The following is an 18,297-nucleotide window of genomic DNA, read 5'->3' as shown; positions in this document are numbered from 1 at the left end:
AAAACATTAAGATGGGGATTTTCAAGACTTATTGTTAAGGATGATTTTGTTCTAAGAATATATGTTATTCCCTGAGTTAATAGTAGTAAATATAATTTATAAATAGACACATGTTAAGATATGTGCTTAAAATGTTGAAGATTACTAAATACAAACATCCTCTTCTCTGTGTCCCATACCTGAGAGGAAAAGCATCCCAAAGAGCATTGTGTCATAGATGGGGTGGCATCAGATGCTATTTTTCTGTTTTGCAACAAAGCATGACCTATGTGCTACTTCCCTGGGCCACACTGCCAAATTCTTGCAGTTTGGAGTCTCTTTTCTAGATTTCATGCTGAGCATCTCCATTCATTTTAGCATTCTGTCTTTAGCTGTCTTAGTCACACCCTGTTTGTTCTTCTTTAGGCCTGGGACCATTGGATTATAAATTATATTTTGCCAAATACGTTTTTAATCTATTATATTTGGATTGTGCCAAGAGGTCACTGTCAATGTACTATCTGAAAAGAGCACCTTTTTTACATTTAATAAAGAAAAATTTCAATAAAGACATTGATAGACTAAAATGGAGAATGGATTTTTCCCCAAATCTGAGCTTCCTCTGTACTATGGAATTCCATTTATATTGCAAGAAAAATTAGAGTGGACATCAAAAATAATTACATGTATTTTTGGGCTGGGGATGTGGCTCAAGTGGTAGCGTGCTCGCCTGGCATGCGTGCGGCCTGGGTTCGATCCTCAGCACCACATACAAACAAAGATGTTGTGTCCGCCGAAAACTAAAAAAATAAATAAATAAATATTAAAAAATTCTCTATCTTTAAAAAAAATGCTTGGTACTGCAAGCTTGTGTATTTTTCAAGTTAAAAATAGTTACAATTTTCTAATTGTTTTTAGTCTCCTCTCCCTTTTCAACCAAGGGTCCTGGGTGAAGGATATAATGCTCTTCCAACTCCTGGGATTTAATAAGAGGATCTGATAATATAATGTTCTTTGAGATCTACTGGCCTTGTAATGTGTCCTCCCCTCTCCACTTGAGTGGAACCACAAAACACTAAGAGTCAGAGGATAGGAGAGAGCTCATATTTACCACCAGCTTAGAAGTAAAATGTTATGTTAACAAGATAAAGCTATCAAATGAGATGGTACAAACTAGAGTAGGCTTCTCACCATTGATTGATTAAACCTGACAAAAGGAAAGAACTGTGGGGGAGGTGAAGCACGCCATTTCAAATGATGAACCTGAGCACCATATTCCACAATGACAAAAAAATGGTTGTCGCTAGACTCTCTCAGAAGAAATCAATAGTGAAGACTGAAATCAATTAGTGAAAAAGTGAAATCAAACCAAAAATGAAATTGATGAGTGAATCAATGCAAAATGGGTTTTATTGTTTCCTGCTAGGTGATATCAAGTACCTGATCTGAATGAGTTAATTTAGTTTATCAAACTCCCTAATTTACAGGAACTAGTGCATATCCTAAGAGAATGTTGCTCACTGTCCCTCTGCAATTTATGTCACCCTACAGGAATGTTAATTTCCCTTCAGTGCCTTGTCCACATTATGTAATGTGCCTTATCCTTCTGCATTTACCATTTAAGGTTTTGGGAGCTCTGCTTGGGGAGGTTAGCTAGTGGGGTCTTTCTCCACAGTTCACTGAAGGCTTTAGTCTAACCCTCAGTTCCTCTGCAGGCTGTAGCAAGTTCTAATTGCAGCTCAGCAACCCAGAAACTAATTTTGAGGCCAGAGTCCAGCCTCATGCACATCTAGGAGGCCTGAGCCACTTAGCATAATGAATATATTTCCTTCAAACTACTATAAGTATCATAGCAGTAAGGCCAAATAGGCCCCAACAGGCTAGCCTGTCAGCTTTCTATCACAGGGCAATGGGGGCTGGAGAAATGCCTTAGCATACATTGGAGGAGGTTTATTTACATGGAAAAGTGCAGGAAGAAGGCTCACCACAAGAAACTAGACATTTTGGCAGAATGAGGACTTAGATTTTTAGATTTCTTTTTAGTTTAATGCAATTAAGATTGATTGCCACATTATCACCATGAACAAAGTTGGGTAATGAAAGATTGAGTATAGCAACATCATTTAGAAGAATGATCAAGCACATGCACGTCCCAAATATAGGTGCCAGCAATCAACGTGGATAATGAGGGGCAGTTATTAAAATTATGTAGCTTACTGTAATTATCTCAAAAAATCATTTTCCTTTTTTTCAAAAGATAATAGAGATAGGAGTATTGTGTGTGTGTGTGTGTGTGTGTGTGTTCCCATTCATGTGCTCATGAGTACACCCTTGCTTTTGCCTGCGTGTGTTTGTCATATAACTTGAAAGAAGTGCAAGTTTTAGCTGGAGGGAAGGCTTTTTATAGCAGAGTTATAAATCACTTCAAGGAGTGAGTTGCTGTTAAGAGCTGACAGCTCACGAGTAGAGTGACCATGCCAGACATGCCATTCAAAGAAGGTTGGACACCAGTCTTATTTGTCATCTAAAATGGAAGTGATATGTTCTTGGGGAAACTACACAAGCAGACAAGATTTAGCATTCCTGTCATTTGCACTATCTTTGGATGGAACTAGAAGGAGGTGTTAGTATGATGTAATATATAATATTGAGCATGAAGTGATTAAGCAATTGTATGTGGAGCTACTGTTTGGGCAAGGTAGAGATAGAAATACTGTTTATTGTTACACCAAAATTCTGGCTACTATGTTGTTCAATAAATGATCCATTTGCAGTTAGGACTCCAAGAAGTAAGTTATTGTGCCACACTTTATAACCTTTTCCCATCATATAATGAGAACTCCAACCCTAGAGAGAGCTAGAGATGGAATGTGTGGTACAGCAAGAGTTAAAGCTAAAATCAATAAAGAATAACAGAAGTGTCTTGTCTATTTTCTGTTGTTAATAATACAATCCCACAGACTTAAAAAATTGTAAAGGAAAGAGCTTCATAGTATTGGTATGTCAAGGGGCTGCATCTGGTGATATCTTCCTTGCTGGAAAAATCTAAAGACAGCTAAGATCACAGAGCCATAGACAGGGAGCTCAGCAGAGACTTAGCCAAACTGGCTTTTATAGTAGACCCCTGTGGTAATAATCCTTTAATTCACTAATCATATATGTGGGTTGATCCATTTGTGAAAGCAAAATCCTAATTACTTCTTAAGGGTGCCTCCTGATTCTACCTCTTAACTCTCATAATGGGGAATTCATTTCAACATCAGTTTCAGAAGGGACAATCCATATGCAAACCATAGCAGGAAGTCAAAAAGAGTAAAAATCCATTGAGAGTTCACGTGTGATAGTGCAAACCTGTAATTCCAGAGACTTGAGAGGCTGAGGCAAGAGTATCATGTATTCAAGGCCAGTCTCAGCAATCTAATGAGACCCTGTCTTAAAATAATAAGAAGAATTAAAAAAAAAAAACAGAACCAAGAATATAGCTTGGCAATAGAGAACCTCTGGATTCAATTCCCAGAAACACACAACACACACACACACACACACACACACACAAAGTCCATTGAGAAAGAATCCTCTTTAAGCAAGAGATTAAGTCATTAGTCTAGGAAGCAGGAAGTAGGCCTCCCAGAACTCTGGCCCAACAGTCATGAATAATGGAGGACACACATGTCTAGACCAGATAAGAACTCATCTCTATTCCCCCTTGTAGCACGGAGTTCCCGAGTGCAAAGGAACTGGAGACTGGTATCAGAAACCACCATATTTTCCTTAGATTTCATTGGCTACAACTTTGTAACTCTTGACTGGTGTGAAAGTTGGACTTCTGAAAAAAAAGTGGGTTAAAAAAAAGAGGACAATTAATATAAGAAAAAAACATGCTCTGCTGCAAAATATTTTGTCTTTTTTGTGCCATATCAACTACTTCATGCAAAATTAAATATTAAGAAGAGCTTATTTATGAAAGAAACAAATCATGCACAATATCAGTTATAGGTAGAGGTAGTTCAGCAAAAAGGATCTGGAAGTTGTTCTCAACTGTTATTAAAAATTCTCTCTGAAGAAGCCTCTGTTGCATTCAGTGTTAGCCAGACTTGACCTTTAATATGGTTTCACCATTGTGTCTGCTCTTCTGTGTCTACCTCTCCGTGAAGCTGGGGTCAAGGTCAGCAGCATGTTCACTGTTTTTAGCCTAGCAGAGAACCATCATTCTAGCTGGAGCTGTGTCTTCTGCTTTTTTTTTTTTCCATTTATGGTCCTTCCAGTGATATGAATTAATGCTTTCCTTGCTTAATTTCAGATTAAAAAAAAAAAAACTACTGGGCAAATACATGCAACATTTCAAAAATTATTGCCTTCGTATTTTTGAACAGTATTAATTTCTCCCTCATTTTCTTCCTTTATATAGATATGAATTTTAACATATAATCTATATACATTTAATTTACACATAGCTTTACGTATCTATATAAATCTTGAGTAAATTGAGAAATGGCTATAATTCTCATTACAGAGTTAAGGGTTTATTTTTAAATTTTATCATATGCAAATATCTGAAGCAGTAGACTTTCACTGATTATCCCAGCCAAGATCCTATTGTGCAGAACAGGCAAAACCAGATAAGCAGCATCCTTTACAGCCCTCTGCCTTAGTGAGGCTTATTTCTGTCTGGGAATGCAACTTGCTATAATGGCTCCACCAGATGGGACACTTAACACTGTCAGCACCCCGTTCCGCCCCCAATATGCCACTGTTTATGCTCGATGGATGAGGATGAAATGAGGGCAGTGTTCTCCTTGAATTAAACATGGAGCATTTGCAAAACATCAGGATGAAGATTTAATTCAATAATTTGGAAATAGAGGTGGATTTAGGTAACTCGTTGCATTGCCTGGGTTATTTCCTTTTCCATCACATAGCAAAGTTTATCCTGACCACATTGCTCCTCTTCTGTCAATCTCACTGACTTTACCCTTTTGTAGAATTAAAATAAAAATCATGGCACTTGTTATTAAAGTCTCAGTGTTCACACTTCCGGCCACTCATAGAAATTCCTGCACATTAATAGTTCACAAAATCTAGTGTCTTTTCATTTCCTCCAGGTTCCCTGTGTCTGACAAAGGGTCGACTCTGTAAATAAATGAAGGAATGCATCATATAGGCCTCGGCATAGTGTCCTCTTTGTGTCTCTGTTTTGGGAAGATAGAATTTTAAAAATCCATTGATAGCAAAGATTGAGAAAGAGTCCCCTCTTTGCTACCATCCATTCCCATAATCCAGTGTTGCTGCCTCAATAACTGGTTTCCTTTTTCTTTTCATTTAAATTGTGACTAACCTCCAACCCTCACTGCATTCTTTCGGTCTGTGCTTTGTGTGGTGTTTAGATACAATTACTGTGGAGTTCTTCTTCCCCTAAGCAAAGTTCCATAGGAACTGGCCAGAATGAGGGCTGACTACCTGTGGGTACTGCTCAGCTGCTCCAAGCATGTAGGAGCTGCAAAAGGCATTTTCTTGCTGCATTTCCTTTACACTCATGCACTTTAAACTCTAACAATAAGGTTTCATTTAGGGAAAAGTAAGTTGCTGTCTGTCAATGAGGCAGATCATTACTTTTCCATTTGCTAGCGTGGATATCATGCTGTCTTTCACAATTCACATTCTACAAACACACCGATCAATGAGAGGCAATATGAGTTATTTTTTCAATAAACAGCATACGATATTGTGCTGATCCAGGCATAGTACGTCATTCAGACCCCTAGTGAGCAATAACACGTATTTATAAAATTACTGGCTGGTTTGGAAATATGGCTTACAATATCTCTTTTCCTCTGTGAAGCTAAATTATTTATTTCAGTTCAACTCCTAGGCATTTCATGATTAGACTCTATGAAAAAGCAGCAAAACATTGAGGTTAAGAGAGTCTGAACTTTGGAAACAGAAAGCTCTTGATTAGAGTCCAGGCTCTGTTGTGAATGTCCAACCAACTTTCTGCAACTTGCACGTCAAACCCACCTGACAGAAGTTATTTGCCTTTTCAAACCTTGGAATAAGAAACAAAGGAGACATGAGTTGTGTAGTGCCTGATACTTAATATGAGTCTAAGAAAGGTAACTTCTAACTACATTCAACTGATTCAATCTTGGTATGGTAGACAAACCTCATCCACAGAGTATGAAGGAATTCTTCATCTGCTTAACATTATTATAACTTCCCAGGATAATATTCCACCTCCACCCTTGGACTTTTATGGTATTATACCAGTTGGCTCTCTCATATCTCTTAGGCTTCTCACTGCCACATTGTTCTTTCCTAGCCATTAAATTCATCCTTGGCATCTAATTCTTGTTTTCCCACTAAGCCAATCCATCAGCACTCCTGTGAATTAGTCCTCTGAAATTCACTCACTCCTTTCCATGTCCATAACCTCTGCTGCAGCCCAGGCCCCCCAAACCAACGGAAATTTAAAAAAATTGTCCCCAGTCAAATCTCTATTTCAAACCCTTCTTCAGTCTCATCCTCAGATCACGGATGTTACCACCATCTACCAGGCTCTGTGGGGCTTTGCTCCACCTGTCCAGTTTCACATGGAATCATTTCCCCTCTTTATTTCAACCATGCTGGCCTCCACCTCTTAGAAGCCAGGGGGTTTTGATGAAGCAATGATTGATTTTCTCTTCCTGCTTGTACTTTAGCATTTCTAACCAAGAAAAAAAGAAATTTAGAACTTCCTTTTCCTTCCAAATGCATGGAGAGGTTTAGTGTGTTCTTATTTTCCACGGACTTTTGAAGAGTCTCACATGAAATGTCAAAAACAAGCCCAATATATTATTATGATTTGAATTAGGCCCAAACAACTTTGATATTTCCAGTAGGAATGAAATTATTAAACCAACTACTATTCCCCTTAGCATGTATGAACTTCAATTTCTAGGCCAAAGTCCAGCTACAAAAGTGCTGATATTTTGAATGTTATATAGTTAAAAAAGGGGGGGGGGTAGTGGAGTGTTTTGTTGATTTGAAAATGTTTACTTTGGGATTTAGTTGCAGGTGTCAAAGCATGTTAGTCAGGTGACAGTGAAACATTCAAGGTGTATACATAACTCACCAGGAGGCCAGCAGTTTCAAAGTACCATTGGAAGTGAAGTCCCAGTGTATACAGCAGAAATCTGTTCTGTAATAATTTCTGGGTGACAATCCAACAGAGCCTCCTCCTCTATCCCTGCCACTATTCTGGTACCTCCATTTTATTTTTGTCTTGACTGGCAAGCACTCAGAGATAACCAAAAATGAGGCCAAATGATGCTAATGATAGTTTGGACTATAGTTAAGCTCGGAAGGTACTACAGACAGCTGTTTGAGGGCATCCAACTACCAAAAATGTCTTTATGCTCTGAAAGCTGCCCAGGATGGAAATTCCTTGTTCTTCTGACACTTATAGGTATCTTCTAGAATATATGGCCAACACCTCTGTTGTGCTACCTGCCACTCCCTTAGTCACAACTGGACAGGGACATGGCAGGGGGTGGTAGCATGTGCGTTGCAGGCATCTGGCCTTTTATTAATTATTTTTTTCTATCATCATCTAAACTTCCTAGACATGAGTGAAAAAATAATGTTGAACTTATTGTTTTCAGTTTTGGTCAACCAAAGACTTTAAGCTTCAAAGATGAACATTTCTACTAATACCAACATCCATTGGCCAATTATTGCCATGGGAATATTATGACAATTTTTGGAGGTTGAAGAACCAATCCTCTGTTATATTGGGCCCCTTTGCTATGCCCTTCAGAGCACTTACTCTGTTCACAAAATTTATACCATCTATAATAATTGGTTTAATATCTTTATATCCTACCAGACTGGAAGTGCCTTATGAGTATAGGAGTCCTGCCCATATTATTCATTGTGGTTTTCCCACACATTAGATCTAAAGTAGGTAATGAATAACTTTTTTAAAAGAATGGGTAAATAGAAATAATTCCAAACCAAAGAAGACAACATAAAATGAGACTCCTTTAATATTAGTATGGGGTATATAGAGAGAAAATTTATTGCTGTATGTTTAACTAGAATAACATTTACTACTTCCTAAAAGTAATGTAAAAATAGTTATTTATTATAACAAAAGGTAAAAAGAAAAAGAAATAATAAACTAGACTTTGTTAAATTAAAAAATTTCTGCTCTGTGAAAGACACTGTCAAAAGAGTGAAAAGGCAATCCAAGACAGGAAAAAATATTTGCTAAAGACATATCCAATAAAGGCACATCATCCAAACTATGCAAAGTACTCTTAAAACTCAACAATGAGAAATCAAACAACCTGATTTTAAAATGGGCAAAAGGGGCTGGGGATGTGGCTCAAGCAGTAGCACGCTCGCCTGGCATGCATGCGGCCTGGGTTCGATCCTCAGCACCACATACAAATAAAGATGTCGTGTCCGCCGAAAACTAAAAAATAAATATTAAAAAAATTCTCTCTCCCTCTCTCTCTCTCTCTCTTAAAAAAATGGGCAAAAGACCTGAACAGACCTCTCATCAAAGAAGATGTGCAGATAACCAATAGGCATATGAAAAGATGCTCAACATCATATATTCTGAGGGAAATTCAAATTAAAACAACAATGTGATACACATAGCAGAATGGCCAAAATTCAAAACCCTGACAATAACAAGTGCTGTTGAGGTTGTGGAACAACAGGAACACTCATTCTTTGCTGATGGGAGTGTGAGATGATTCAGCCACTTTGGAAGACAGTTTGATGGTTTTTTACAAAGTCAAAGGAACTCATCATATGCTTTGATACAGTAATCATGCTGCTGGGTATTTATTCAAAGGGACTGAAAACATGTTCATGTAAAAATCTGCACATGGATGCTTATAGCAGCTTTCATAATTTTGTCAAAATGTGAAGAAATTAAGATGTCCTTTAGTAGGTGGATGTATACATAAACTGCAGTATAGCTAGACAATGGACTCTTATTCAACACAAAAGAAAGAGATGAAAGTCATGAAAAGACCTGGGGGAAATTTAAATATATATAGTAGTCCCTCCTATCCTGGATGATTCATTCCAAGACTCTTAGCAGATGTTTGAAACTGAAAATAAGGCTGAACCCCATATGAACTATGTTTTTCTTATTTGTACTTACCTTTGATACAGCTTAGTTCATAAATTAGGCACAATAAGATATTAACAAAAATAACTAATGATAAAATAGAACAATGACAACAATATACCCTAGTAAAAGTTATGTGTATGTGATCTCTTTCTCTCAAAAAGTCTTATTTGAACACTAGCACTGTGATACCATGGACACGCATCAGATAATCAAGTGACTAATGGATGGGTATGGTATATGCCATGGTACAGACAAAAGGATGATTCACATCCTTAGAGGGATGAAGCTGGTTGGCTCAAGATTATATTATGATACTCAAAAGGGCAGGCAAGTTAAAACCTGTAAATTGTTTATTTCTGGAATTTCTTATTTAATATTTTTGAACTATAGTTGGTTTTGAGTAGCTTGACTCTGCAGAAAGTGAAACCATAGTTGCCAGGTTTGGGGGAAGGGAGGGCTACTGTACTGCTAAGTGAAAGAAGCCAATCTGAAAAGGCGAATAGTGTATAATTCCAGCTACATGAGACTCTGGAAAAGACGGAAAAAAAATGCAGACACTAAAAAGATCAGTACTTGTCAGGGGTTAGGAAGGAAAGGGAAAAATTGGTGCTGTAGAGATTTCTGGGGCAGTTAAGTATTCTGTGGTGGTGGGATCCATGCTATCAATTTGTCCAAACCCATATACCGCCAAGAGTGACCCATAATGTCTCTGGGTAAAAATAATGTGTTCATGTAGTAGGTAGATCAACTGTAGTAACAAAGGTGTCACTCTGACAGCAGATGTTGATAATTACAGAAGTTGTACATGTGTGGTGGGTCGTGGGCTATATGCAAATCTCTATATTTTTGATTTTGCTATGAACTTAAAAATGTTTTTTAAAAAGTCAAATATATAACAACAAAAAAACTAATAATAAACAAAAATGTCTAATGTGTAGATAATGCTCATAATGGTTAGGGTGATATTCTAGCATTTTTATATGCATGAAATCATACCATCATTATAATAGCCATAGGAGGTAGGGACCATTACCCCCAACTTACAGATGAGGAAAATGAGGTTCAGAGAAGTTGGAGACTTTTCCAAGGTCAGAATACTGGTCCACATCCAGCTGTTTTCTTAACCCTATTCTTTTAGAGAAAGAAAGCAACTGATAAGATGAGGAGAACAACAAAAGAAGTATGTTCTGAGACCTGCTCTGACCAAGGGACCCAAAGACAGATGGATAGGCTTCTATCCTAGCCCTGAAAGAGTTGCCAGGAGATATGTAGCACTGAAAAAAAAAAAAAAACTAAATAAAAACACAGGACAATAAAATCCCTCTGGAGACAGGGCATGACTAATTGTTACATGAACTTTACTAAATGTCAGAGTATAGAGGAAAGAGAGAGGGATGGATGAGGCCTGGAGCAGCCCAGCAAGAGGATTCCATAGATAGCAACTGATCCTGAAGTTAGCCTAGAAGAATGAACACAATGAGGATGGGTGGAGGGGATGTAAGAGATGCAAGGGGCAATGTAAACACATGCGTCATATTGGAAGTTGTTTTCTGCAGTGTGTTCTCAAGTGAATAGTTCAGGTTTCTCTACCTCTGAGAAAAATGTGACATTTTTGGTCAAGTCAGCAGTATTTTTCCCCTTTGTTTCTCCAATTATAAAATGGAGATGTTATTTACCATGGTCCTTCCCCACAGATATGTTGAAAGGGTTAAAGGATTCTTCAAAGCTTTAGGGTCTCTCTAAAGCAGTTATGCAAAGCCAAATTGTAATCACCACTGTTGTCTTTTGTTGTTGGTTTTTATTATTGTTATTATAAAATAGACCCTGGGGAAACATAACTTTAAGGATGGTCATAGCCTGCTGAAACAATTAACTGTCTCCTTGTGCCCCACCTGATGGAAAAGCCTGGTAGAAGCTTGGCCCCCACAGATCCTTTTTCAGCAGTCTCTGCTGTTGCAGATGTCTCTCCTGGGGCTGGGGCTGGAAACTGCTCCTGTTACATTTTGTACAAGAGTCATTCATAGATAGGTTTTTTTTTTGTTTGTGTGTGTGTGTGTGTGTGTGTGTGTTTGCGCGCACGTGTGTGTGTTTATACACAGATTTATATATATATGTATATATATATGTACATACATATGTTTATATATACATATATACATACATACAAATATATATATATATATTCCATACATGCAATTTATTAGAAAATGAAATAGTTACTGACATTTAATTATCAATAAATTTCAGATAAGAATCTAGAATTGTGGCTTCTTTATCATAGATCTTCTTTGTCATAGATCTGCCAAATTTTAGTGCCTATCACAGCAAGAATTCAGTCTACTGAATGTATGTTCACACCTTGACCAAGCCCTATTTGGCCTTAATCCTCATGGGTCAACTGCCAGCCCTGAGAAAGGTTCATTAAGATACTTTGGCTACATCTGCCTACTTTCCATCTGAAGCACTGTCTGACCGAGGTAGGCTGCCCGTAAGGACTGCACTGGGTGAGGGAGCTGCCGGGGCTGAGTTGAACAGGACAGAGGTGGCATAGCTGTTTGCCAGTCCATGGAAAACAAGCCAAAGGCAGAAAGAAGGGATCTGAATTCAGAGCCTGGAGCCAAAAACCAGAGCCAGGAAGTTGGGCATTAATGTCTCCCCTTGGAATATGAGAGCTAACAGCAAGAATTCTGGAGCCAATTCCACAAGCCCTGAGTATCTGCCAGAACATGCTCTTTAATGACACTGCTTATTTTTATAAGGCAGTCCACGCTTATACATTAGAACACTGGAGAAAATGCACATGTGTCCTTACATCTGTATGCAATTATACCCAAACCAAAGCCTACCACCAGCAATTCTGACATGGCAATCAATATATCAATTCTGATATAATAGTTTCATTTCTGAAAAGCTCCAGACATTCTTCATGTATGATCTGAAGCCAGGTTTGAAAGCTCCTCTTTTAGGTGAGCTAAACTTCCTATGATGTACCCGCTCCATTCTCTAAATAATGAAAGCTAGTTATCTGGAGATTCCTCTTTCTCTTTTGGTTTCCTAAGATTTCGTCTGGGTGAATGAAGGTGGATTACTGTTTCTTAGGTGGGGAGGCTGGCACCTCTGTTATCTCTTTTGTCTTCCTAGTCACTGCAGCTCAAGCTCATGCTGGTGAAGCATGATTTGGCCATTCTTGACATGGTCAGGACATGACAGCCTCTGTGATTGACATAGACCCAGACTGGCTTATGTGAATGCCATGAACTCCTCAGAGCCTATGTCAGCCTATGTTTAGCTGTTCTCCTTGGCTCAGACAGTCAACCCAGAGGACTCTTCTATGCTGGACCCCACACCAGTCCCTCTAGCCCCTGCCCCTGAGTATCCCTCAGGGTTTAGGCCAAGTATGCACTCTGTTTATACCATAAGAAATTAACCTGGCTTTCCAAAATGTCATAGACCACTATCACATTGAATCGTCTGTCATTTTACTTTGAAGGGGTATTGCTTGTGTGGGTGTGAAGGCAACCTTTAAAGGGGATTGTAACCCAAAATCTTATTAAAATTAGAATAAACACACACTGCCCTCAGTTTCCCCCACAATCAGCTTACTTTACTCTCCCTCCTATTCAATTGTAAGTATTAGATGAAAAATTCATTATTTTAGAAAAAAGAATGTAAGTCCCAAATCATTCTGATTGGAAAAGGGAAACCTTGCACACTGTTGGTAGGAATGCAAATTAGAACAGCAATTATGGAAAACAGTATGGAGGTTGCTCAAAAAATTAAAAATAGAACTACCATATGATCCAAATCTACCACTTTCTCCAAAAGAGACGAATTCACTATCTCCCTGTTTATTGCAGCACTATTCACAAGAGCCAAAATGTGGAAACAACCTAAATGTCCATTGATTAATGAATAAAGAAAAAGTGACATATATGTGTGTGTGTATATATATATATATATACACACACACACAGAGAGAGAGAGAGAAAGAGAGGAAAAATAGAATACCATTCCATCATAAAAAGAAGAAAATCCTGTTTTTTGTGACAGCTTGTATTACAGTTTGAATGTGAAGTGTCCCCCAAAAGCTCATGTGTGAAAGAAAGAAAGAAAGAAGGTTTAGAGGAGAAATGAATGAACCATGAGAGCTTTAACTCAATCAGTAAATTAATCCCATGATGCGGATTAATTGAGTGGGAACTGAAGGCAGGTAGGGTGTAGCTGGAAGAGCATGCCATTAGGGTATATATCTTGTATCTGGAGAGTAGAGTCTCTTTTTGCTCTCTGATCACCACGTGAGCCACTTCCCTTCACCACACTCTTCTGCCATGTTGTTCTGCCTCATCTCAAGCACCAAGGAATGGAGCTGGCTGTCTAAGACTTCTGAATCTGTGATCCCCCAGATAAACTTTTCCTCCTCTACAATTGTTCAGGTCAGGTCTTTTAGTCACTGCAATGAAAAAGCTGACTAAAACTTAAATTGGTACTGAGAAGTGGGGTTGTTGCTGTGACTAACCTGACCGTGCAGTTCAGAAGCTTTTGGAGATTTTTAGAATTTGTGGGAAGAATTTTGACATATTTAGCAGAGTAAGCTGGAACAGATGTAGATTGTTGTAAGCAGAGCTTAATGGATGATTCTGGTGGGAATTCAAAAGACCAGAATGCCAATAGGACTGCAGACAGTGAAGAAAGTGCTCAAAAGGATTCAGAGAAAAAAATCTATTTGGATTATAGGCTATTCATGTTATATTCTGCCTAAGAAGTTGTCTGCATTTTGCTGGTTTCCTGAGACTTTCTGTGAGGCTGATTTTAAAAGTGAGGAATTTCTTTATCTGGCGGAAGTAATTTCTAGGCAGCATAGCATTCAGGCAGTGGCATGGCTTTCCTTGGCAGCTTTTAGGCAAGTTTATTTTTATATTCAGGGGCAGAAAGTAGAGCAGAAAGATTTGAAAAACTTGGACTTGAAAGATGGGAGTCAAACTGGGGAAATTGCAGTTGTTAAAGACATTGCTGCCACTAAAGAAATGCTAAAGACTTTACCCAGAACCAATAAGAAAGATGGCTTGAGGGCATCTCAGGATTTAGCAAAATTATACCCATCTCAGACTCTGGGGAGTAAAAGTAAAAATTCTCTTGAGAAGGGACCAGTGGGGAACCCTTCTTGCACAAGAGGGGCAAGGAAGTTTTTTCAATGTGTTCAGCCCCCAACAGGCTACTGCAGATAGTGTCCCTGGAGGATTGGTGGCAGTTCAATATGGCAGCAGACCTTGGCAGCAACCATGAGGTACTGGTTCTGCAGGAATGAAGCATGCTAGAGTTAGGGGGTCATGGAGGCTTCCACCAAGATTTCAAAGGAAGTCTCAGGAGGCTAGGCACAGTGATACTGGGATAGAGTTCCAAAGAAAGCCATCCATGGAAATGCAAGAAGAAAGCAGAGTTGCAATGAAGACTCCTGAGATTAAGAAATGCCAGTAATGTGGGATGTCTGCCAAGGAAAGCTGCAGGAATTGAGCCGAGAAAAAATAAGAGAGAGGCCATATAGGCTGAAAGCAGAAAAGCTACAGGGGCAGAACTGCACACGTCTTTTGGAGAGAACATTATAATGCATTGTATCCCTGATGCTCAACATGGAGCTATAGGACTTGTTTGCTCAGCTGGATTTTGGTCTTGCTTTGGTCCCATCCCTTTTTTCTATGCCCCGATTTTTCTGAGTGGAAATGTTTACTCTATAGCTTTATATATTGGATACTTGTAAATTGCTTTTTTTTAAAAAAAAAAATTCAACAGTCTATTTTTTGTATATTTTTATTTGTTCTGATTAGTTGTACATGACAGTAAAATGCATTCTTTTGGGGGGGTACTGGGGATTGAACTCAGGGGCACTCAACCACTGAGCCACATACTCAGCCCTATTTTGTATTTTATTTAGAGACAGAATCTCACTGAGTTACTTAGTGCCTTGCTTTTGCTGAGGCTGACTTTAAAATTGTGATCCTCCTGCCTCAGCCTCTAGAACTGCTGGGATTAACTGGTGTGCACCACCATGCCTGGAAGTAGAATGCATTTTGACACATCATACATAAATTGTCATGTTTATACACCTTGAATATATACAATTTTTATTTGTCCATTAACTTTAGGGGGACTTCGGGGGAGCCCAGGGATGCTTTATCACTGGGCTACATCCCCCAATCTTTTTATTATTTATTTTGAGACAGGATCTCTTTAAGTTGTTGAACCTGGTCTTGAACTTGCATTCCTTTTGTCTCAACTTCCTGGGTCACTGTGCCCGACTGTCTGTTAAATATTTTTAAATTAAAAAACAAACAAAATCACTCTTATTCATTGAAGAAGTGGTCTAAAACAAGATCTAGGGGGAAATGAACAACTGAAGAAGGGAAAAGAACAGGAGGTTGGTGCTCTGTGTCCTGCTTATTGTTGGCCATGATGTTTCCTAAGAAATACGGAGAAAAGAGTACTCCAGGCACAGCGCACATTTCCTTAAGAGACAACCTTTGGAATTCTGCCCTACCTCTTCTTGGATCCCTACCTTGTAGTGCAGAAGAAAATCTAAGGGACTCATTATCACTCCGCTGAATACCGTGGTCAATCATAGCATAGGGGTAAACATTTACATCTCTAAATATACTTGAACATAGAAAATATATAGCAAACCATAGTAGAAAGGATAAAAATGGGACCCCCATATAGGGCACTCGCTATGACAGGAACTCATAGGACTAGAGACTTCCCCAGACATGCCAGTGAGTGGTGAGGGACTGAGAAGGCTTAAGCCATGACCTCACCTTCCTCTAGACTTATAAACACTGTGCATCTATGCCACATTAAATTTACATCAAAACTATCCTTCTTCACTAATAACCTAAACTTAACTCCCCATAATGGTTTTACCTTATGAAATTTTAAATTTTTTAAAACTTTGACTTCTTTATAATAACACTTTGCTTAAAATGCAAACACATTATATAGCTGTACAAAAAACATTTTCTTTCTTTATATCCTTATTCTCTAAATTTATTCTGCTTAAAAATATTTTTTTAATCATTTTGATTTTTAAGCTTTTTCTTTTGCCCTGAACACCCAGATGCAAACACACATTAGCCTAGGCCTAAACAGGGTGCAGAGGGTCATCATCAATACCACTGTCTTTCATCTCCACACCTTGTCCCACTGGAAGGGCTTCAGGGGCCATAACATGCATGCAGCTGTCATCTCCTATGACAATAATGTATTCTTCTGGAATTCCTCCTGAAGGACCTGCCTGAGGCATTTTTGTAGTTAAATCTTTTTATTTTTTTTAATAAGTAGAAGGACTGCACTTTTAATAAATGACAAAAACTATAGTATATCAAACACTTAAATCAGTACCACCATCATTTATATCATTGTAAGTATTGTATACCTGCAATGTACATAATTGCATGTGCTGCACTTTTGTATGACTGGTACTATAGTAGGATTGTTTCACCTGCATCACCCCAATACACATGAGCAAGGTGCTGTGCTATGACATTATGGTGGTTACCACATTACAAGGCAATGGCAATTTTTCAGCACTATTATCATCTTATGGGACCACCATCTTTTATGCCATCCATTGTTGACCAAAATCTTATGCAGCATACAACATTAGTAACATGGATGTACACACCATGGAATTTTTTCCTCTTGCTAGATGTGGGCCCAAATATTATTTTCCTAAATATCTTTAAAGTTTCTATAGTGTCCATAAGGTTACAAAATTAGTTCAGTAAAAGAGCAAAGATTTCCTAAAGCGAGACTCCACACAGTTCTCCAAGACTCTTCATGGAAGGAGACTGTATAAAGTAATGACAATATCTTCTCAACAGACATATGATAGACATACAGAGTTCTGGTCAATTCCAATTTCTCCAAGTAGAGGATGAGGTCATCATTTTTTATAAAACAATCTACAAGTGGTATTATGCCTATCCAGGAATTTAACTTGCTAATCAGCTGGCTTGATAGAAGAATAAAATTCAAGCTATCTATTAGAGTAAGTCCTCCATGGATTGATTGCCATTTATCTGGTTAAGCTTTTGAATGGTGCAGGATTACAGTGAATTTAAGAATATCTACCAAATCAAACATGCAATTCAGATATTTGACATGGCTAGTTAAGTGTAGAGCCATATGGGCTTTGTAGTCACCCTGTCCACTTAATGCAAACAACCCAAGGGAGTAAGGTCAAAAGACAATTCACATAAAAACTCTAAATGGTCAAAAGATAAATGAAGGTACCCTTAGACCATCCTAGTAGCCACATAGGTTAGTATAATATTGTTGCTAGGCATTGTGTTAACAGGTAGACTGATGTATATCCTTTGATCAAAAATTCTACCTCTAGATTGTCACCTAAGGAATTACTTAAGAATGTGCCGATATTAATGTATAATGATATTTGTCCTATAACTGTGTAAATTTATGAAAAAACAATGGAAATACTCTAAATGTCCATCTCTATAGGCAATGGAATACTATCTAATTATGAATCATAATGTCTTAGATGAATATTTATAGTCATGGTCAGTATTTATTATATATTGCTAAATTTTTTTTTGCTAAAAAGTAGAGGTAGTGATCTAATTTTATTAAATGAATTACCAGTTTATCATGATGCATGGGTAATAGTTGACTTAGTATGAAATGATTTTTCCCTTTATTGCCTTCCAAGAAGCCCTTTCACTACCCAGTCCTTTCTTCTTTAACATTAGAGTCCATATATTTCTAGTCATTTTCCATAATTAAAAATATTCTCCAGTTTGAAATTTCAATCTCAAATCCATTCCCAATGTCATCCCTGTCCCCTGAGTGTCAGTTTGAGAATTTTGGAATGAGAGAATGCTGTGCTGCTCTTGGTAGGGAGAAAGAAAAGGAAACTTCTTTCTCCTTACTGATCTGCCTGTGTCTCTGATAAGTGCTGACATTCTTTTCCATCAAGTACTCTAAAGACCCCACTTGTCCTGAATTCAAGGTTTCCTGCTCCATGATCTTCTCTGATCATGAAAGTCCCAAATAGTATCTCATAAATAAAAACATATTTACCATACACCTATAATACCAGTGACTTAGAAGGCTGAGGCAGGAGGATTTCAAGTTCAAGACCAGCCTCAGCTACTTAGTGAGTCCCTGTCTCCAAATAAAAAAAACAA

At 38.1% G+C, this 18,297-nt stretch overlaps 2 long non-coding RNA genes across 9 annotated transcripts in view; one reads left to right on the top strand and one right to left on the bottom strand.

The window, feature by feature from the left end:
• The window catches only part of LOC125611537, a 98,864-nt gene that overhangs the window by 15,832 nt on the left and 64,735 nt on the right, over positions 1–18,297 (bottom strand). Inside the window, exon 8 of one of the 8 annotated variants that reach the window (XR_007341730.1) lies at positions 10,148–10,234. The exons of the other annotated variants lie outside the window; for them this stretch is intronic. This is a non-coding gene — a long non-coding RNA (uncharacterized LOC125611537). Of the gene's footprint in view, positions 1–10,147; positions 10,235–18,297 lie in introns of those variants that run through there. 8 annotated transcript variants of the gene reach the window in all.
• LOC125611538 overlaps positions 1–18,297 on the top strand; it is a 67,665-nt gene that overhangs the window by 18,290 nt on the left and 31,078 nt on the right. The window lies entirely within an intron of this gene.

This window comes from Marmota marmota, unplaced genomic scaffold (assembly GCF_001458135.2).
Source record: "Marmota marmota marmota unplaced genomic scaffold, marMar, whole genome shotgun sequence".
Classification (NCBI taxonomy): Eukaryota; Metazoa; Chordata; class Mammalia; order Rodentia; family Sciuridae; genus Marmota; species Marmota marmota.
The sequence above is the reverse complement of the archived record's forward strand: the minus strand, read 5'-3'. Positions and strand labels throughout refer to the sequence as shown.